General features: G+C 59.8%; 1 protein-coding gene across 1 annotated transcript in view; it reads left to right on the top strand.

The window, feature by feature from the left end:
- The first annotated feature begins 1561 nt into the window (after positions 1 to 1561).
- The window catches only part of MGAT3 (beta-1,4-mannosyl-glycoprotein 4-beta-N-acetylglucosaminyltransferase), a 30533-nt gene continuing 17637 nt past the window's right edge, over positions 1562 to 14457 (top strand). Inside the window, exon 1 of the mRNA XM_040233265.1 lies at positions 1562 to 1619. The gene's annotated coding sequence lies outside the window, so the exon portion shown is untranslated. The remainder of the gene's footprint in view (positions 1620 to 14457) is intronic.

Genomic DNA, 14457 nt, shown 5'->3' with positions numbered 1-14457 from the left:
CCAAAGGCCCTCTCCAAAGGCTCCAGAGGCTGCTCTTGAGAACCTTGTGGGCGCCTAGCCGAGAGGCAGCTCACTGCCCTCCCGGTGCCTTCGCCGCTGGTCCACAGCGAGGCTGCTGCATACCCGGACCCGCTTACACGCATACCCGGACCCGCTTACACACATAGGCGGAAGTGATTGCTAAAGGGGCTCACATGAGCGGAAGCCGGAAGCCCACGGCCCTGAAATGGCGGGAAGGACGCGGAGGCCGCCTCGAGCCCAGTGCAAAAGCATGAGGAGACAAGGTGTGAAATGGTGGGCGCTTGGAGAACCGCTGCTGGTTGTGCAGCAGAAGAGGAGACGCAGGAGGTGGGCAGGACCGTTGGGCTTTGAGTGCCCGCCGAGGGGGACGGGGTGGGGGTGGGGAGCCAAGGTCTGCACCGGGTGTCAGTGGGCCAGGCTGGAATAGAGAGAGCACAGAACTGCATTGGTCACATGCCTGGATGGAGGGTCAGAAGGGTACAGGCGGGCCAAGGCCCGAGACCCACAGGTTAGTGCACATCGGCGATCTTCACAAACACACAGACGTGTAGAAGCGGTCACAGGCCCGCAGCGATACACACACCACAATACCAGGCCCTTTGCACACGGTCACAGCAGCGTGTACACGTCATCGCGGCCACCCAGGACCAGGCGCGCACACAACACAAGACCCAGAGGCCTCTCTGCATAGTCACAGATGTGTGCACACAAACACTATCCAGGTACATGCAGGCACAGCGGCTGGGATCCACGCCCGTGTACACACAGGAACAGACTCGGGTACACCGCCGCAGGTCACCCAGACCCATACATACGGCAAAACAGACACATGCATCCACGCGCAACAGAATCAGACACGCAGATGCACGCACATGCCAGACACGCACACACTCTGACCCGCTCCGCCTCTCATCTCATATACACACACACACACACACCCGCACAGGACGCACCGGGCCGTGGGTCGGCGCACGCACGGTCACAGGCAGGATCGCGCGCTCCCGGGCACGCGCGCGAGCGCGCGCGCGCGCGCGCACACACACACACACACACATACACATACACACACACATTTGATCGCACACGCGGGAGGCGCAGAGCAGCGGCGGCCTGAGACTGCGGTCCTAGGCGTCCCCGGCCCCGCGCGGCGAGCGGAGCCCGGCTGGCGGCGGAGGGAAGGGGGCGCCGGTGGGGGCGGGGCGGGGGCCGGAGCCGCCCGAGCCCGGCGGGAGCTGCCCCTCTGCGCGCCGCGCTCGGGCCTCGCCTCCGCACCCCCCGCCTGCCTCCCGTGGGGCCCTCCCCCGCCCGGGTCCGCTCGCCGGGTCCCCGCCGCGGCCCCCGGGTGCAGACAGGCGGCCGCGCCGGGTCCGTGGGACGGGTTCGAGGTGGGGGCGGGGGCGGCGGGGCGGGGATCGGGGCCGGGCCGGGGCCGCGCTGCTTGCGATGCCGGGCGCCCGCCGCAGCCGCCGCCGCCGGAGCCCGGGATGGGGCGAGAGGTTGCGGCGAACGCCAGCATCTCCCCGCCGGGGGCCCCGGGGGCCGCGGAGCCGCCGCCGCCGCTGCTGCTGCCGCCGCTGCTGAGACCCGGCGGGCGATGGGTGAGTTGACCCTGGCGTCCTGGGGGCCCGCGTCGCAGCCCCCCGCATCCCGGCACTCCCGGCCCTGCGCCTCCTCCGCACTCGCTGCGCCCCCCTCCCCCGTCACAACTCCTACGGCCCCCCTCCCCGAGCGTGACCTTTGGGGGCGGGGGCGGGAGCACTAGGCTTGGGGGTCTGGGTGGGGGCCGAGATGGGGGGCGGATGCTGGGGCGGCTACTCAGCTCTGGCACCCCCTCCCCCAACCTGGCTGCTCAGCTGAGCTTTCTGTGGCCCGGGAGGGCAAAGCCTAATTCCCTCGACCCCCCCCCCCACTTCCCCGACCCCCGGCCTGGGCAGGGGGCGTCCCCGAGGCACGGGGTTTGAGCTAGGCTTTGTGCACCGCGCCCCCGACAAACCTCCCGCGCGCCGCGAGGCTGGGGGTGGGAGGCCTCGGCTCCCGCCTTCCCCTACCCCCCGACCCCGGGCTGCGGCGCGGGCCGCGGCCGAGGCCCTGGCGCTGTCGGGGTCCTGGGCGGATGCGGAGGCCGGGATCAGACCGAGGGAGGTGGAGAAAGAACCCCAACCCTCTCTGGTTGGGGGGCTCCCGCTCTTTCCACCGCACTGCCCAGGGCGGGGGAGGGAACCTGGCTGGGGGAGGGTGCTATAAATATCTGCAAATAGTGAGTTCTGGAACCGGGGGTGGGGAGGGGACTGCACCTGGGTTGTATCGGGGAGAGGGGTCTGTGCCTGAGCTGGAGCGCCTGAGGGGCAGAGATGGGTCTCAGCTAGCCCTAGTGACCTGAGGTCGGGTGACTCTCTAGGCACCAGGAGACTTCCTAGAAGTGGGCAGGACCACTGCCCCAGTGAGCTGTCTCTCTGGTCCCCCAACCCGGCTCTCTCTGGGTCCACATAGCACTCCACTCCTGGGCCACCAGCCCATATCTGCCTCGATGGGGAAGACTTGTGTCACCTCCCGGGCAGTTACTAAAAATCCAGGCAATGGGCCAAGCCTGGGGATGGAAGGAAGAACAAGACAAGTTCCTCCCCCCACCCCACCCCACTTCCCCCAATGCCCCACCGGGAGGAGCTGACCATTCTGCAGGGTTATCAATATTTCTGCCAGCTGAAGAGATAGACACAGGGTCCTGGGAAAGTTTGAAAAAGGGGCTCCCAGCATCGCCCCCCGCCCCTGCTGACCCCGGAGGAGAGGGAACTTGCTGGAAGACATAAAAGGAAGCTAGAAGGGTTTGCTTGGGAGAGAAAGTGGGAAGGGTATTCTGGGCGGAGGGATGGGTAAGGCAAGGCTCCAAGATGTGCTGAGTGTATGCGAGAGCTGGAGGTGGGGGACAGCCAAAGCCCTGCTGGGGGCTGACAGGAGAAGCCACTGAAGAGAGGGGAGCTAAAGCTGGAGGAAAGGAAGGCCAGGTGGAGGCGAGGTGGTGGGCCACCCCAGGGAGCTGGCATGAGGACAGCAAGGAGACCGGCTGGGGTGGCACCGGCTGGCCCGGCTGCCCCCCTGCTGCGGGTCTGCCGAGTGCCCTTGATGTGGTCAGGCCTGCTTGACCCACATCGCTGATCACTTTCACTGAGATAGCCGGACCACCTCGGCCGGACAGCCTTCTGAACCTCAGTTTCCATGTCTGACAAATGGGGAGATCGCTTCCCTAAGTTGTGGCAAGGACTGCATGACATGCTGCATCTACGTGTACAGGTACCCCCAGCACCTGAGAAGCACCGAGGAAACGGCCGGCGGCTCCATGGGTGTTTTGACCTGTGTAACAGGGACGCTGATACCGGCTGGCAGGCCGTGTCTACTTGATGGTGAGGATCCTGTGAGGGCTGGTTGTGACCAGGAGGAAGCTGAGGCTTGGGGGAGCTGAGTGTCCCTGTCCTCCTTCTCGGAGGAGACAAAAGTACAGTGAAGAGGGACCCGGGCAGGTCGGTCTGCATGGACAGCCTCCTCTTGCCTGTGTAGACACCCACCATCTTCTGGCCCCCGGCCGTGTCGAGCAGGGGACTCTGCTCTGCTCCCCAAGGCCAATTTTTGTTCCCTATGCTGCCGCACAGCGCAGGACACCCCTTCCCAGCCAGCTCTCTAGTCTACCACATGGGACTAGGGCTCCCTTCCAGAAGTTTCTTCAGATATTCTGGCCAACAGCATGATGTCCTCCTGTGAGGGGCGCTTTGCCGGGCAGCCTGGTGGAGAGGATACAGGCCTTGCCCGCCAGAGATTCAAATTGAGTTGGGCAGCAGATACCCTCGGGCATGTGGGCACAGATACCCATAGTCTGCCTAGCTCTGTGCTGGCTGCTGGCAGGTAGGGAGCAGCCTCAATAATTGTGCCATGAGGCAGTTAAGCGCAGAAAGAGCAAGAATTTCAGATCCAGTGGCCCAGGTTCAGATTCTGATCCTGTCACTTCTTATTGCATGACAGTAGGCTAGTGACTCTGTCTCCCTGTGCCTCGGTTTCCTTGTCTCTAAAGTGGGGGAGACGCACAGTATTGCTCTTTGAAGAGCTCTGTTCAGTTTCCAGTGGGCGTTCGCTGCCCCCCTTCCAGAATGAGTCTCCCTATTCGCCCAGCCTGCCACAGTCGATGTGTGGTCCACTTTCTTGTTGTCTTCCCCTCTGTCTGTGAGTCCCCATGGGCTGGGTCCTGCCTCTCTGTACCCATTTCTTGGGCAGGGCGGGCAGTGGTCTGCTGGTTCGCCGATGAGCAGTGGTGGCCAGTTTCTGTGGTGTAAATCTTCCCAGCAGGACTGATTTCAAGCTGCCAACCGTTTTAACAGTCTCACAATGGGAGCCGGTACAGCACCCAGGCATTCAGTAGGTGCTTAATAAATAATAGTAGAACAAGGAGGAAAGTCCCCGGGAGCTGTCGGTCAGATAGACTTGGGGAGCAGCCACCTGATGCTGGAGCTGCGGAGGGCATGTTGGAGGGCGCTGGATAGGCGGAGGGTGGGGCGAGAGACTACTCTGAGTAAGCATCCACAGGGAGGAGGGGAGAGGGAGTGGCGGCTGTCTCCTTCCCTCCACACCTCTGAGCCCGCCTCTCTCCTCTCTAACCCCTTCTCCTCCCAGGGGCTCCCCTTGACCTTGGCTTGGGCCTTAGCGTAGAATGGTCCGGCTGGACCCCATGCTTTAGCCTAACAGAGCTCTGAGATGTGGTCCACACAGGCCCCAGACCTCAGATTCTATCCCTTTGCTTATGCTGTTCTCACCACCTGAATGTGTGTTCCACCTTCTGTCCCCTGGCACTCTGGCTCTCACCAGAAGCCTCCGTGTGATGCCAGCGTGTTTGTTATTGTGTGTTTAGCCCCGTGGACCTACAGGAGCACGAATGAAGGAATGAATGAGTGATTCTCAGCCAGGGGAACATCCCTGCTCTTCCTTCCACCTGTTCCTTCTCCTCCTCCCTCCCTGATCAAGGACACTGAAGCTCCAGTGGGCAGCCTAACTTGCAGCAGAATGGTCACAGGGACCTTGCTTGTCTCCATTTCCCAGAAGGGGAAAGAGGCTTCAGGAAGGGGTGAGAACTTCCCAAGGGCTAGAAGCAGGCCTGGGGGTGTGGAAGGGTAGTGGACCACCCTCACATGGTCTAGAATAGGCTGACAAGGGGCCCAAGACCTTGCTTATAATCCAGAAAGTTAACAGGGAATACTTTTCCTTGCATTGCTGAAATTCTCCTGTTGGCTCACTTCTTTTCATCTTTTCTATAAAAATAAAATCGGAACAATAGGAATCATTCACACACCTAATTACTCTGTTGTCTTATGAGTTTAGAGCTTATTTGGCTAAGACTTTGGTTCCCACTGAAGTGGGAATCCTGGGGGTGGGGTGGGGTGGGGTGCGGGGTGAAGGCCAGGACAGAAGGTAGGAGTCTGTGCTGATGCTTGGGTCTCCTGAGGGCCCGGCCTCTGGCTACCCCTCTAGGCAGGCCAGGAATTTCCCAGAAGGAGCAGGCCAGGCGGTCTGAGGTGTGAGTGAGGGAGGGTGGCCAGAGGCCATCTCTGAGAGTCTGGATGCCAGAGACCCGCGATGGAGAACTTTGCAGTCATAATAATTTGCAGCTATTTATCGAGCACTTACTATGTGCTGGGCGCTGGGCCAAAGCACTTTGTCTGCATTATCTCAGAGACACCTCCTAACTTCCCACGAGGTAGGTACTATTATTATCCCATTTGGCAATGCGAAGGGGCTGGGGCCCCAAGGCCGGGAAGTGGCAGGGCTGGGATCCATTATATCCAGCCTGTAGGTCCCCAGCCTGTAGGATGGAGCTGCTTGTCCAGACCCTTCCATCACCCAGAGATGACTGCTGTCTGCGGCTCATATGCCTTGGACTGCCACCTCCCCCCATCCCGCCCTCCAGAGGGCCCTGGGGCTGCCTGCTTCCTTCTCATAGGCCTGGGACCCTGCCTCAGAAAGGCCTGCTCAGCCTTGCCTGGGCACCAGAGGGTTAGTACGGATTTTCTGGGCTCCCCTCCCCGCCCCACCGAGTCAGAATCCCATCCTGGGAGGGAGGGTTGGAAATCTAGTTTTGAATCCCCTGGAGATTCTGAGGCCTGTGGACTCCAGGAACCACTGCTTGGCCCCACAATTTCCATGCTGCCTTACGAGACCCCTTCAGCCTCTGTGACTCAGCTGCTTCCTGTGTTCTCTCTGCTCCCACCCCCCAGCTCTGCAACAACCACACTGTCCCACCCCTCCCATCCCTCCCTTCCCAAGCCCATTGCTTTTATCTCAGCACCTGCTGCCGCCACCTCCTCCAGGGAACAGATCCCAGGCTCTGTGGACGCCCCCAGAGCTTGCTTACCACTTTGGACAAGCCCCTTGTGGCCTCCCTCCTCTTTTACTGGGGGCCTGGCACGCGGTGTGGGTGAATCGAGGTGACTGGGGAAGCAGGACCGGGAGGAAGCTGCCCATTAAGTGGGGCACTGGTTCCTGAGCTGGGCACACGGGCACTCTCTGGGGGGCTGGCACCATGCCTCACACGAGCAGGCACTTGAGAAGTATTTCAGTGTTTGCTGAATGGTGATTTTGAGAATGGAGGGTGAGGGCCACTTCCGGAAACAAGGCCGATGAGCCGGTTTAGGTGAATGGTGGAGAAGGTGCCTTCCCATCACCCGGGACTGTGAGTGTCACAGCTCATGTTTATGGCGTGAATGGGAAGGAGATGCTGGTGCTTTCCGGCGTGATTTCGTTTCAGCATCTTGGGCGCTGCACCAGCTCTCCCCCCGACCCAGATGAGCAGTGCTGGGGCCGGCTCCCCCTGTGGCCTGTCCTGGTGCTGTCCCTCTGTCTTCAAGTGCCCTTCCTCTCCTCTCCTGACTCATCCGTCCTGTAAGACTCTTCCAGGAAGCCATGCGGCGTTCGTACTACCCCCCATTCCTGTCTGTCTTCCTGGGACGGGAGTCTTGCGCAGGGAGGTCTGTTGAGGGCCTGGTTGGAGGGGAGGATGCCAGTGGAGTGGAACAGAGCGGACTGGCTGGGCGGCTGGGGTGGAGGTCACCAGGGCCAGCCACGGGGCTTGCTCTGCTGTTCGTTGTGTCCAAGTGGCAAAGGGAGGGGGTTACAGGAAGGGTCAAGGGGCCTCCTGGCACGGCTCCTGGAAACAACTGTGAAGCGCAGTCCAGCCAGGTGACAGTCACCTCAGCCTAGAGAGGGGGCCAGACTGAGGCCACCCATTTCACAGAGGGGACGTTGAGTCCCGGGACGCTTGGCACTGACCCAGAGCTTTGTGGTCTGTAGGAGGAACGCCCAGGACTGTGGGTTTGCGCCCCACCCCCATTCCTTTCCCACGCTGGAGTGTTTCTCAGTGGGGTCCTGGTCAGGGGGTAGATGAGAAGGAGGCCAGGAGAGCAGAGTCCCCAGGGCTCAGGCCTGCCCTCTGGTCCTCTGGCTTGGAGACAATGCTCCTTAGGAAAACTGCGTGTTGCCCCAAACTGGCAGGAAATCCATGCCAATAGTTCATTCCAGCAAAAAGGTGCTCAGGAAAAAAGTCTACAAGAACTTAGGCTACAGTGTTAGCCCAGGGGTGGCAGGTTGATGAGTGGTATCATCCTGGCTCTTTCGCTGTGATGTCCAGATTCCCCAGAATGTATGAGAAACCTTTAGAACCAGGAAGATGAAGTTAGGTTCTAAGAGAGAAGAAAAGGGGCTGTGAGAACAGCCAGCTCCCCATTTGTTGGATTCTGGGGTCCCTGCTCGTGAGTAGCCTCCAGGGAGGCTGGCTTTGGGGTCTCAGGGTGGGAGTTGCCCAGCCCCAGGGACATCCCCCGGCACAGGTGCACCAGGGCACACAGCTTCCTTCTCTCTCATCCCTGGAAACTGGGTCAGTGAGAGTCCAGGCCAGGGGGTACTGGGATGCCGCGCCCCGAGAATTCTGTCCACACCTCCGACCTCCTTCCTGTGGCCCCAGTCCGGCCTCTGCACCTCTTCCCCTGCGCACCCCACATTCCTGCCTTGGGGCCATTACTGTGCTGGACTCTTCATCTGGAAAGCCAGCCTACCCCACCCAGGTGTTGCCATTCACTGAGGAAGCCACCTCTGCCCCTTCCAACCAGAGGCGCCCCTAGGGCTGTTGACATCACTGCCCGCCCCCTACCCCTGTGCCCAGTGGATTGGCTGTCTTCCTGACTGACCCTGTCTCTGAGCGCATTTCCGGCAGTCCTGAGTCATAGTCGAGTTCTCTCCTGTGGTCACGGGCTTCCTAATGACAGCTGAGCCCCGATTCTGAGTGGGGACTTGATCTCTGTCTCCACCACAGCCCCCTCTGTCCTTGGTATAGAGCACTCGTTCATCCACTTAGCACTTGATCACTGGGTGTCTTCTTTGTACCGGGGCCTGGGCTACATGCCAGGGCAGGGTGTGATCATGTCTGTGTTTTCGTGCATTTTTTTTTTGGCGAGTTACCTAGCACACACACAGCAGGAGCACCTCCATCATACGAATGCATGTCCCTTAGGTTGTGCCCGTGTGTAATCCTGTCAGTCCCGAACATGGCTAGCTGACTCATTCAGCAAGCGTTTATTCAGTGCCCACAAGGAGGTGCCAGGCCATGACCCAGAAGCTGAGTGCCCCAAGGTCCCTGCCCTTGTGAAGTGCCTGTCTCGTGGGGCCATTATAGAGCAGGCTGGTGGGGAAGGGGGGCCAGCAGGCATGGGGGGTGGTCAGGACGGCATCCTGGGGTGACAAGGAGAGGGGTGGGGAGGGGCACTCCTGCCGGGGCTGTGGGTGTGCGCTGTGATCCCGCCATGGCCCTGGGAGCCCGAGCGGGCCCTCCTTGCTGATTTCGCTGTTCTAGGACCATGGAGCCCTGGGCTGTGAGTGCCGCCGCTGGTGCTAGGAGGAGGGCACAGTGCCCTGAAGAGGGAGTGTGTTGGCTGGAGAGCCTGGGCTGCAGAACTTTCTCTCTTTTTTAAAAAAATTAGTTTATTTATTTATTTTTGGCTGCACCGGGTCTTCGTTGCTGCAGGGGTGTTCTCTAGTCGGGGCGCGTGGGCTTCCTGTTGCGGTGGCATGTCTTGCTGCGGAGCACGGCCTCTGGGCACGCTGGCTTCAGAGTTGCAGCACTCAGGTTCAGTAGTTGTGCCCCGGGCTTGGCTGCTCCGCAGCCTGTTGAATCTTCCTGGACCGGGGATCGAACCCATGTCCCCTGTGTTGCCAGGTGGGTTCTTTATCCACTGTACCACCCGGGCAGTCCCTCCAGCTATAGAACTTTCTATGAGAGGTGATCCTTGGAACTAGAACCCAGAACACAGCACCCAGAAAGTAGAAACCTCCCCCTGCCAAATTCAGACCAGGGAAACTAGAAGATGGTACTTGGAGAGGAAACATGAAGCGGCAAACCTAGCACGCGGCGTGTTGGAACGTGGAATGCTGATGCGGGTCAAGCTGGAAGGTCATGTCTGCACCCCCAGGGGTCAGTGGGAAACTGAGGTCCAGAGAGGATGGGGCGGCCCTTGCCCTGGGGAGCAGCAGTGGGCATGTGCGTGGTCTCCGCTGAGCCAGTCCCTTCCCACGGCCTCCTTGGATGAGGCACGTCCCCTCTCTAAGCCTCGGTTTCCCCGTCTGTGAAGTGGGCTTGAGCAGATGAGCTAGGACAAAGCGCACCGCCTGGAAAGGGGACGCTGCTGTTGGTGCCCAGGGTCTCCCGGGAAGTTAGCCGAACTGCCGAGGCCTGGACCCCAGCCACCTGGCCCCTTCTCACCTGTGCTGATGGTCCTGTTGCTACTATTTCATCCTCTGTCTCCTGCCCTCTGATCAGTGGGAAATCTGAGCACCGGCCGGCCTGTTCCAGAATGCTCTGTGGATCCAGTGGGCGGGAAGGACTAAGTCATTACCAGCGAGACCAGATTCGTAGCACCCGTGAAATTAAGGAGCAGGGGCCCAGCGCCAGCAGCCCTGTGTGATATCCCCTCCAGTGGTGAGGGCTTATGGAGAGCGCCTGGTGGGGACAGTCAGGTCCTGACCCAGGGATGCTGTAGCTCCTCGCAGGCCAGGTTGGACAGAGGAGAATCAAGGAGGGAAAAGAGAAAAGGCTCATTGTTCAGCCTTGAGGAGGCTCACCTCTGCCCAGAGCTGCAGAGCCAACCAGCTGTGTACCTGCTCAGGACTGCACCCAGTGGGAGGTTAATTATGCTGCTCTGGTTCCCAGGTGGCAGGAGCCGCCGCCTTTGGGCCAGGTGCAGCCCCCAAACCCTCCTGGGAGCCTGCAGGAGGCGTTACCAGCCTCCCTTTCACGCGGCGGACAAGCCTGGAGAGAGTGGGAGTTTTGCTTGGGGTCGCAGAGCTTGGGGTGGCAGAGCCAGGCTCAAGCCCGTTTCCTCCCTCAGCAGCAGCTGCTTGAGCACCTACTGTGTGCCAGGCCTGGATCTGGGCACTGAACACACAGGGGTGAGCCATGGTGGGGAGGATCCTAACCTGCTCGAAGCGGTTGCTTCCCTTTCCACCTTCCTGTCCCTCCTCGTGGCCATCAGGCATCACTTTGCTCACAGCTCCCTGAGGATGGAGTTGTGCCCTGTGTCTCCCTTTACTACCAGCCCATTGGAAAGGACCCTTAGGATGCATGCAGATGAGCCCCTTCACTGGGGCTTCCTGAGCCCGAGGTCACATGGCAGACAGAGCTAGGACTTGCAGCCACCTTTCCAAGCCCCCGGCCAGGCCTGAGAGCCCAGCGGCACTAACTGAAAAGTAGTATGTGGATTTGGGGGGGGGGGCTTTCATTCATTCATTCTCCAAGCCTCTCTGTCAGGTGCTGGGCTGAAGCTGGGGACCCCGGGGTATTGGGGGGGTGGGCAGGCCAGGGTTGAGACGGCCCGGCTCTGTCCACAGGCCAGGGTTAGAGAGGCCTGGAGGAAGTCAAGTCCAGCTCAGCTGAACCCTCCCTAGCTCGGCGTGGGGCCAGGGAGTGTAAGATTACACAGAAACTTGGAGCCTCCTGAGAGATCTGGACTTTATCCTGAGGGCCAGGCTGGAAGGGGCAGCGTCAGGTGTGGCTCCTGCCTGGCTCCGGGGCACCTGGCTGGGGCCCCCCTTAGGAAGGCCACAGCTGTTGTCCAGGTGAGCACTGGCAGTGGCACAGCCAGCGGGGAACGGGGCACAGGGCGAAGGGTGGGGCTTGAGAGGTTTCAGGGCACACGGAATAGACCCGCCTTGGTGACGGGCGTGGAGGGTCAGCGAGAGGGAGGCTTTAGGGTGGCTTCTGGGGTCCTGGCATGGGCTCCCGGGTGGCAGCTCACATCACTGGCAGGGCGCAGAAGGAGGCAAGTTGGTAACGGCCTCAGTTGCCCCCTGTCCTGGGTGCCAGGCTCAGGTCACGGGTCATCGGCTCAGATTATTAGAACAACCGTTGGAGCGAGTTCTTTGCACCCTGTCTTGCGGCCGAGGGTGGCAGGCAGGCATGATGGGAACTGACTGTAAAGCCCAGGTGCCTGCCTTCCCTGCGGCCCGTCAGGTATCCTGTGGAGCCTGCCCGTCTGTGTCCCTCAGCCCAGCCGGTGCTCGGGCCTCCCGCGTGCACACGTGCACCCTGCCCCCCGTACACGTGGGGAGGTGCCTGTGGGAGGCCTTCCACTCCCACTGCCTAGGAACACGGGGACCAACCTCTGCCTCTGTCCTGTGCCTGGGCACCCCTACCACCCTGGGCATGGGCACCCTCTCGCCCCCCCGCCCCCCCAGCACAGGCACTCTCCCCCCCGACCTCCCAGGGTGCAACGCCTGGGACAAAGTTCCTCCAGCTGCAGCTTGACTCTCTCACCCACCCAGCCTGAGCAAGAGAAAGCACCGTGAGGACAGAGAAGGGGTGGGGCGGACCCTCCCCTCCCCTCCCCTCCCCTCCACTCCCCTCCCCTCTCTTCCCCCACTCTCAGGCCTTCTGGGCTGGAGATGGAGCTGAAGTGGCCCTTTGTACATTGTCCCTGGAGGATGGGCGAGCCTGAGCGGGAGGGGCTGGCACTGCCGGGGCTGCCTGCCTGGGAAGGATGGCGCTGATCTCAGCGGGGAGGGGGCAGGGGGCTTTCTCAGCGCAGCGGAGAGCATCCTGCTAGGCGTGGAGTCTAGCATCACTTCCCATCCGGGTTTCGTGCTCACTCAGCAGCTGTTTGTGGAGCTTCTGCTCCGGGGTGGGCTTTTCCTTAGGGAGTGGGGGGCAGCAGGGACTGGCGACTGTGGCCCATGGTGACCCTGCTCTCCTGCTGGTGACATTCCAAGTGAGCAGGGTGTGGGTGGGGGAGACAGACCACTAACACATAAACAAGGAGACGGATCGCTTCCGCAGTGGAGTGTGGAGCCCATGACGCAGAGGGGACCACTGCTTTAGCTGGTTGGTCAGGAAGGCCCCTCTGAGCAGCAGCCGGCATGTGGAGATCCGAGGGAAGGGCATTCCGGGTGGAGGGAACAGCCAGGGTGAGGACTCTGAGACAGGTGAGCCTGGGGTGTGGAAGGGACGGGAGGCAGGGACTGTGGCTGGAGTCACGTGGACGAGGGACACGAGGTCAGCAAAGATGCAGGGACCAGATGGCCAGGGCCTGTGGGTAGAGAAAGGAGTTGGGATTTTATTCTGAGTGTGATGAGGGTTCAGAGCAGGGGGATGTGGCCCAATGGGGCCTTTGCAGTGACAGAACTGGTGGGGCTCAATGCCAAAGGAAAATGTAGGGCCCTTTGTTCAAAAATCGAGAATTTCAAGAGAGGGACTTCCCTGGCAGTCCAGTGGTTAGGACTCTACATTTTCACTGCAGGGGGGCATGGGTTCAATCCCTGGCTGGGAAACTAAGATCCCACTTGCCCAGAGATGGCCAAAAAAAAAAAAAAAGTTCAAGATGGAAAAAGATATAGGCAAGAGGGAGACCAGTGAGGAGGAAGAGGAAGAGGGGCCTTTTGGAGGGAAGTGCCAACTGGCCTACCAGCATCCCTGCCAGGCCATCCAGGCACACGGAGGGCATGTGGAGAGCAGGCATTGACCCCAGCCTGGAGGCTCGGCGGACTGGTCTCTCTCTTTAGGTGTTATCCTGTTTAATCCTCCTGGGGTGAGAGGCTAGGGTGGTCCCACATGGCAGATGGGGGACTCTGAGGTTCAGGGATATTAAGTGACCTGCCCAGGATCACACAGGAGTGCGAAGGCATGGGGGCAGGATTTGAGAACAGTGCCTCTGGATTCTGGATCCCGGGCAGCTGCTGCCCTAATTGCAGTGCCCTGCCCCGCCTCCTGAGAGATGGGGCTGGGGGCATCTCCTACTGTGCTGGGCCTAGAAATGAGTTACCGCTCTCATAGAGGCAGAAGATGCTCAGCCCCGGCCTGACCGGCCTTGCTTCTCGTCGCTGTGAGCCTAATCTCTGTTCCACAGACATGGACACTGAGGCAGGGCAGGGCCATCTGCTCTGGCCACCCTGTTGTCCTGATGGGCCAGAGTGGGTCATTTGGGTCTGGAAGGATGAGCGGCTGGGAGGTGGGCCAAGAGCTGCAGGCCCGAGATGCAGGGGTCTCTGGGTGAGTCTCCTCCCCACTGGCTTTGGTGGGCTCCATAAAGATATGGGTAAACTCCGGGAGTTGGTGATGGACAGGGAGGCTTGGCATGCTGCAGTCCATGGGGTCGCAAAGAGTCGGACATGACTGAGTGACTGAACTGAACTGATAAAGATGTGAGCAATACGTGAACTATGAACTTCCAGATGTTCAAGCTGGTTTTAGAAAAGGCAGAGGAACCAGAGATCAAATTGCCAGCATCCACTGGATCATTGAAAACGCAAGAGAGTTCCAGAAAAACATCTATTTCTGCTTTATTGATTATGCCAAAGCCTTTGACTGTGTGGATCACAATAAACTGTGGAAAATTCTGAAAGAGATGGGAATACCAAACCACCTTTGACCTGCCTCTTGAGAAACCTGCATGCAGGTCAGGAAGCAACAGTTAGAACTGGACATGGAACAACAGACTGGTTCCAAATAGGAAAAGGAGTCCGTCAAGGCTGTATATTGTTACCCTGCTTATTTAATGTATATGCAGAGTACATCATGAGAAACGCTGGGCTGGAAGAAACACAAGCTGGAATCAAGATTGCCAGGAGAAATATCAATCACCTCAGATATGCAGATGACACCACCCTTATGGCAGAAAGTGAAGAGGAATTAGAAAGCCTCTTGATGAAAGTAAAAGAGGAGAGTGAAAAAGTTGGCTTAAAGCTCAACATTCAGAAAACAAAGATCATGGCATCTGGTCCCATTACTTCATGGGAAATAGATGGGGAAACAGTGGAAACAGTGTCAGACTTTATTTTGGGGGGCTCCAAAATCACTGCAGATGGTGATTGCAGCCATGAAATTAAAAGACGCTTACTCCTTAGAAGGAAAGTTATGACCAACCT

Source organism: Oryx dammah, unplaced genomic scaffold (assembly GCF_014754425.2).
Source record: "Oryx dammah isolate SB20612 unplaced genomic scaffold, SCBI_Odam_1.1 HiC_scaffold_29, whole genome shotgun sequence".
NCBI lineage: Eukaryota > Metazoa > Chordata > Mammalia > Artiodactyla > Bovidae > Oryx > Oryx dammah.
Note: the sequence above shows the minus strand (reverse complement) of the source record. Positions and strands in the feature narration are given on the sequence as shown.